General features: G+C 34.2%; 1 long non-coding RNA gene across 1 annotated transcript; it reads left to right on the forward strand.

The window, feature by feature from the left end:
• The first annotated feature begins 6 nt into the window (after nucleotides 1–6).
• LOC112453105 lies at nucleotides 7–998 on the forward strand. Its single transcript, XR_003040569.1, has 3 exons — nucleotides 7–343; nucleotides 459–696; nucleotides 788–998. It is a non-coding gene; the product is annotated as an uncharacterized LOC112453105 (long non-coding RNA).
• Nucleotides 999–6,659: the final 5,661 nt, after the last annotated feature.

Raw genomic sequence — 6,659 nt, forward strand, 5'->3', positions numbered from 1 at the left:
AATTGGCTACTAAATTGTAATCGTATGATTCAAGAAAGTGAAATAAAATATAACAATGATATTATTTTTGCCATTACTTTGTTGTTGACAAATCAAACTCAAAAAAGATATTATTCTAAAAAAAAGTTTTGGGTTGCACCGCTGTTTCAAAATCGTAACGAGCACGGCTTTTATAAAGCTACCTTACCATATATAAGATTAGAAAGTGCAATTTTATTAATTATTTTCGCATGTCATCAACACAATTGGAAGATTTGTTACAAATTGTTGCACTAAAACTCCAGAAGCAGACATTTATGAGAGAGCCTGTCAGTGCTGAAGAACGTTTGTGTTTAACTTTAAGGTTTGTTTTATTACATTTTTTAAATAAACAAAAAATATAAAAGCGACATATAGACATCTGATTATATGGATAATTTAAAATTTATTACTAACACACTATTGTCTTTCACATATAGATATTTGGCTTCTGGCGACTCAATGATATCGATGTCATATCAATATTTATTAGGATATACAACAATATGCAACATCATATCTGAAACGTGTGAAATACTTTAGAATATGTTGTGTCCAGTTGTTCTTCCACCTTCTTTGACCAAAGAAGATTGACTTCGTATTGCAGCAGATTTCGAACATCGATGCAATTTTCCGCATTGTATTGGTGCCCTTGACGGAAAACATATTGTTCTTCAAGTATGAATTTCATTAATATTATCATATAGATATTACATTTCTGATATTTCTGATTTTTAAGTCAAATACAATTATTATAATATTTTTTCAGTGTCCTGCTAATGCTGGTTCTATGTATTATAATTACAAAAACAGTTACAGTATTATTTTAATGACAATATGTGATGCTAATTATTTATTTACATTTATCGACATAGGAGCCTATGGTAGACGCAGTGATGGTGGCATTTTCAAAGAATGCCAGTTTGGTAAAAAATTCGAACAAAAGAAGATGGATGTACCAGATGCGGATATTATTTCTGAAAATGGTCCCAATGGAAGAGGCGGACTGACCAAAGAGAAAAATATCTTTAATTATAGACTGAGCCGTGCTAGGCAAATTATTGAAAACACATTTGGGATTCTTGCTAGCTAATGGCGAATATTGAGAAAGCCAATAATTGCAAAAGTAGAAACTGTAGAAAAAATTGTGCAAGCCATTGTGTGTTTGCACAACTGGTTACGCAAAAAGGACATTAACGTTAATGAATACGTACCTGTAAATATGGTTGATCATTTTGATGATCATAATAGCTTTATACCTGGCACTTGGAGAACGGTTCTTGAAAATGGTTCTGCTTATCGTAAAATACAACGAGTAGGATTATACATGAGCACTCAAAAAAATATAGAAATGCGAGATAAGTTTTGCTCATATTTTAATAATGAAGGCTCTGTACCATGGCAAAATAGGTTTTGCTGAAAATGTATTTTGAAATATATAAAATATAACATCTTATATGCTCTTATTCTTGATATGCATACACACATATATATATATATATATATATATATATATATATTTATATCATTATTTATAAGAATGCTACAATAAAAACGCTAAATAATAGAGAAAGATGTTTATTTGTTATTTAATTACTTATTATTGCATTTTAAAATAATAATAAAATAAACTTAGTATAAACTATATGAAAATAAACTTTAGTATAAGCTGTATATACTATATAACATGTTTATAATAGTATTATGATAAAATATAATAATATATACTATTATCACATATCAAAAAATGAAGATTAAATAAAAAACTTAATGTTCAGTCTCCTTTATGAGATCATATGTTATTTGAAATAGTTTCTGCGCTGCATCGTCCAACATATTTCGTGGAAGTTTCCTCAATCTTTGTTCAACTACGGACACAATTGCGTCCACTTCATCGTTTTGCGGAGGATCAGGCAAAGTAATTGGTGCCTGTTTATTTCTTTCACAAAAAGCATCAGCAATTCTATCAAGTGCCGAGTTAAAATTTTTTTTATTTGTGCTTTGTTTCTTATTATAGTCTGGAAAAAGACAGTATACTTAATATATAATATAGGTAATATTATATTTATATATAATATATTATAGATAAAACATACTTTGTTATCTATTTTCTTCACTTTGCTGTCTATTTTCTTCTGCATCTTCATCAATAGTAGTAGTCGAGTCATCATCAGCATCAGTTCGCAGTGACACATTTGATTTCGTTCTATTAACAGTTAAGTATTTTTTTTATATTGTTTTATATATATTTATTTTTTATATATTTTTTATATAATTTATTTTCTAATTTATTAATATATATTTAATTAATTAATTTTTTATTTATTTAATTAATTTTTAGTTATTTATTTCTTATTATATTAGACAATGTTAAAAGATGTAGACATTTTATTATAAGTGTTCCGGAGGTACAATATAATAAAAAAATACTTACGGTTTCTGTAAGCACGAGTCGCGTAAAAATGATAAATTGTCATAGTGCTGCCACTTGCTTTTCTTAGCAGGTCTTTCCAATCCACTTGCTAATGATTCGGTGCTGATGATTCTTTTATATGTATCATGCAATGACTTGAATTTTGCTTTTGCTTCAGTTTGTGATAGTTTTCCTAGAAAATCATTTTATTAATAGATTTATATTTAAGAGTTGCATACTGTTCTTGTAATAATTTTGTTATCGATTGAATATATATACTTTGTTGTTTTTGCTTCAGTTTGTGAGTTTTCCTAGAAAATCATTTTATTAATAGATTTATATTTAAGAGTTGCATACTCTTCTTGTAATAATTTTGTTATCGATTGAATATATACTTTGCTTACCATTCAAAGCTTCGGAGACCTCTTTCCACAATTGTGCAGTAGCTTTTCTACTACGAAGTGATAGCTCAATTTGTGGATTCCATAAAGGTTCGCGTGCATGTACTTCAAAAATTAGTTGCTCTTCCAGTTCAAGCAATTTCTGTTTTTCATCGACATTCAATTTCTTTCTTAGATTTTTTCTTTTATTTGTTAGTATTGATGATGAGCTTTCTTGAACTGTTAACTCTTGATTGTCAACTAAACTTCGTCGTAATATACTTCCATCTTCTACAAATTGTAACAAGATAAAATATTTTTAAATATTATTTTAAACAGATATATATATAATAGATATTACTTTTATATTACTTTTACATACCACACACGGGATAAAAATAACAAGTATTTTCATCCATATAATATTCAGTATATCCTTCAAGGCACTTGTGTTTTGTGAAGTTATCTGCATCGCATATAATCTCACATAGTCCACATGTCATGACTGGCACCAATGTCTATAGCATTAAAAATACATTTACACTTCATAGTTATACATATATGTTTAGAAATATTGACATTTTTTCTTTTACATTTAAAGATATAAATGGCTTTATTATTTCATTTTAAAACAAAATATTTACATAACATATATATCTATTACAAGTTATTTCAATCAAGCACAATTGTTTCAGTTAAACACTATTATAAAAATAGCTTATTTTATGTATATATATTTACTTCTTCATGTTCATCTTCCTCGAATGAATTCATCTTTGCATCTTCCACGTATTCTTTAACAATTCTTGGTTCTGTTTGCAATAACGTTTGTATTAACGTGTAAATTATGTTATAAATATGTATTAATATTATAAATAAATATATATTTATATATTATAAATATGTATTACTTATTATTTATGTGTCGTTAACCGTCGAGTAATTTGTGGTTATGTTTTCTTCAGTATACACGACACTATCAACAGTGCATCAGCGTTTGAGCAGTAAATGCTTTGTAGTTGAACTGATTCAAACTACAAAATTGTTGGCGCTGGATTACGAGCGACAAATTTGTCGCTTCAACCGCTAGTTTTAGCGGCACGTGAAATTGCGCCTTTATTCGTTAAAAAGTTATTAACAAAAAAAGTTTGGAAAATACGTAGTTTAGATGACGCGCTTTACAAATATTTAACTGTTTAAAGTGCGTCACTAATCTACATAGGTTAGATGACGCGCTTTAACAGTATTTAATTGTTTAAAGCGCGTCAACTAACCCATGCGTAAACCATTTCGGGGCTACCGCACCTCCCCCGAAAGCAGGGGGGTGTGGGTGAACCTCGGTTAAAAGCCGGTGAAATACCACTACTTTCATCGTTTCCTTACTTACTCGGTTAGGCGGAGCGCGTGCCCCGAGGGCTTCGTGCCCCGGCGGTCACGGTGTTCTAGAGCCAAGCGTGTCAGAGTGGCGTGAGGCCTCGCGGCCGATCGCCGTTAATACTCCCGCGTGATCCGATTCGAGGACACTGCCAGGCGGGGAGTTTGACTGGGGCGGTACATCTGTCAAAGAATAAGGTGTCCTAAGGCCAGCTCAGCAAGGACAGAAACCTCGCGTAGAGCAAAAGGGCAAAAGCTGGCTTGATCTCGATGTTCAGTACGCATAGAGACTGCAAAAGCCTATCGATCCTTTTGGCTTGAAGAGTTTTCAGCAAGAGGTGTCAGAAAAGTTACCACAGAGATAACTGGCTTGTGGCGGCCAAGCGTTCATTGCGACGTCGCTTTTTGATCCTCAAGGACAGAGCGTCACGCTTAAAGAAGTGCATAACAACAAACATCAGATGGGCACACGCACACATGCGCGCACGTCCAACGCGCGACGCTCTGCATTTGTTTACGGCGCGCATTTCAAACGCCACGCTCGATCTGACTCGCGCGTTGAGTCAAAAATCATGATCAACCTGGGTTTTGCAGGGGCCAGGGCAAATCAGCCGGGTATTTTCTGAAAGGGAATTTGATGCCCTTTCGAATGAAACAAGTTTCGTCCATAAAAACGATAGACCCAAATCGCTTAGAAATCCAATTGTTAATAAATTTTTATTGCTCATAACGCAGGGGGTACGAGTTTGGCTGACAATCGTTTATGATAATACGACTTATAAACTACCTTTTGCAAGTAAATTTATCCATAAAAGCGATAGACCCAAATTTTTGCGGTGGGCTCTCGCACTAGTATGCGTGAACTATTTCGGGGCTACCGCACCTCCCCCGAAAGCAGGGGGGGTGTGGGTAAACCTCGGTATGCGTGGAAAGTGTATGCGTGAACTTTTCATGCGTGGAAAGTTAATATGCGAGATGCCACATGGGTTAGATGACGCGCTTTAAAAATATTCAACTGCTTAAAGCGCGTCATCTAACCCATGTAAGTATTCTCTGCTTTAACAAAAATACTTCAATTTATCAACAATTTACTGCTTTAAATGTTGTGTTTTGGTAAAGCAGCGACTTTCTCGCGAAATAAAGTATTCCCTGCTTTAAAGAAAAACGTAATATTAGTCGTTTATGCCTCTCAGTACTTAAAATAACTGCTATATTTTCGAAACTTTTTTTGTTTATAACTTTTTAATAAGAAGCGACCCCCGACTAAAACCTTCTGAAGGTCACTCAGAAGGGTGACCTTGATAATATATGTCAAGGTCAAGGACATCGGAGGTCAGACCCTAATTGTAAACATTTACCGAAATTAGCATTAATCTTAACAAAATCGACCGGGATGCGTCCCATTGGTCGTAGTGACTCGACATTCCGTCGTAACTGTCGATAATGCGAAATCATAAATGAACGTTAAATCGTTTCGGACGGAAGCTATTGGTCCTCGTTTGTACGAATTATCGCAATACGCGTAAAAATCTTATGATACGGTTCACTGCTCCTCGGGAACCAATCGTAGCTCAATATCAAGACTTGATAGTAAAATATACAACGTGTATAGTGTAAATATTGTGGCGACTGTGGGTATGTCTGGAAATGTCAAAATGGCAGGATAAAGATGATTAGGGTAACTACTATGTATTCTTTCAGCTTCATGGTGATGATCTTTATCTTTTAAGGTAAGTAATATGGTTCTGCTTTCGCAACGTGTGAGTACGCTAATAACAGAATGTAAACGATTGATATCGCGAATAATATGAATATAAATGACAATACTAAGATTCTGAACTTGTCTGAATCTATTTGGAAAATGCTGGCCTGTGATTGGCTCTTTAAATGACTCTACTCGAACTTGAATGTTTTTGTACTTGGAAATTGCTGGGATTGGTGGGATGTGTAATTGTATCGTATTCGTGTGTCATATAATGTTATCATTTAATCTTATACGCTCTTACTATTTAGTACATGCAACTTATGCAAAACAAAATGAAAATGATATAAAATCTCTCTTCCTTTTTAGGGTGTAAAACGTTCGTATAAAAATTGTATCCTTATAGACTCAATCGTTAAAAAACGAATAACGTGAACAAAATAAAACTTTTATAAAATAATAACGCGCAACCGAGACTCTACTCTTCTATTGGGCGCACGATGCACCCGCCGCTATCTCCGGTGCCGTCTCGTCGGTCGCCGGTACGTCGTCTCTCGGCTCGTCACCTGGTTGGCCGCTGATAGACTCTGCGTCTGTTCCAGCGAGCTGTATTCCACTGTCGTCTATAATCTGCTCTACCTGAACAATGGGCACCACCTCGAACAGCTGGCGCTGCGATAGGCCCTGGTCTTCGAATATCTCGACCTCCTCGATGACTTAGCAGGCCGATTGGTCAGCTCCCCCCGTCAGCTCAACGGCACCGGAATCCGTA

Source organism: Temnothorax curvispinosus, unplaced genomic scaffold (genome assembly GCF_003070985.1).
Source record: "Temnothorax curvispinosus isolate PA1 unplaced genomic scaffold, ASM307098v1 QBEX01004034.1, whole genome shotgun sequence".
NCBI lineage: Eukaryota > Metazoa > Arthropoda > Insecta > Hymenoptera > Formicidae > Temnothorax > Temnothorax curvispinosus.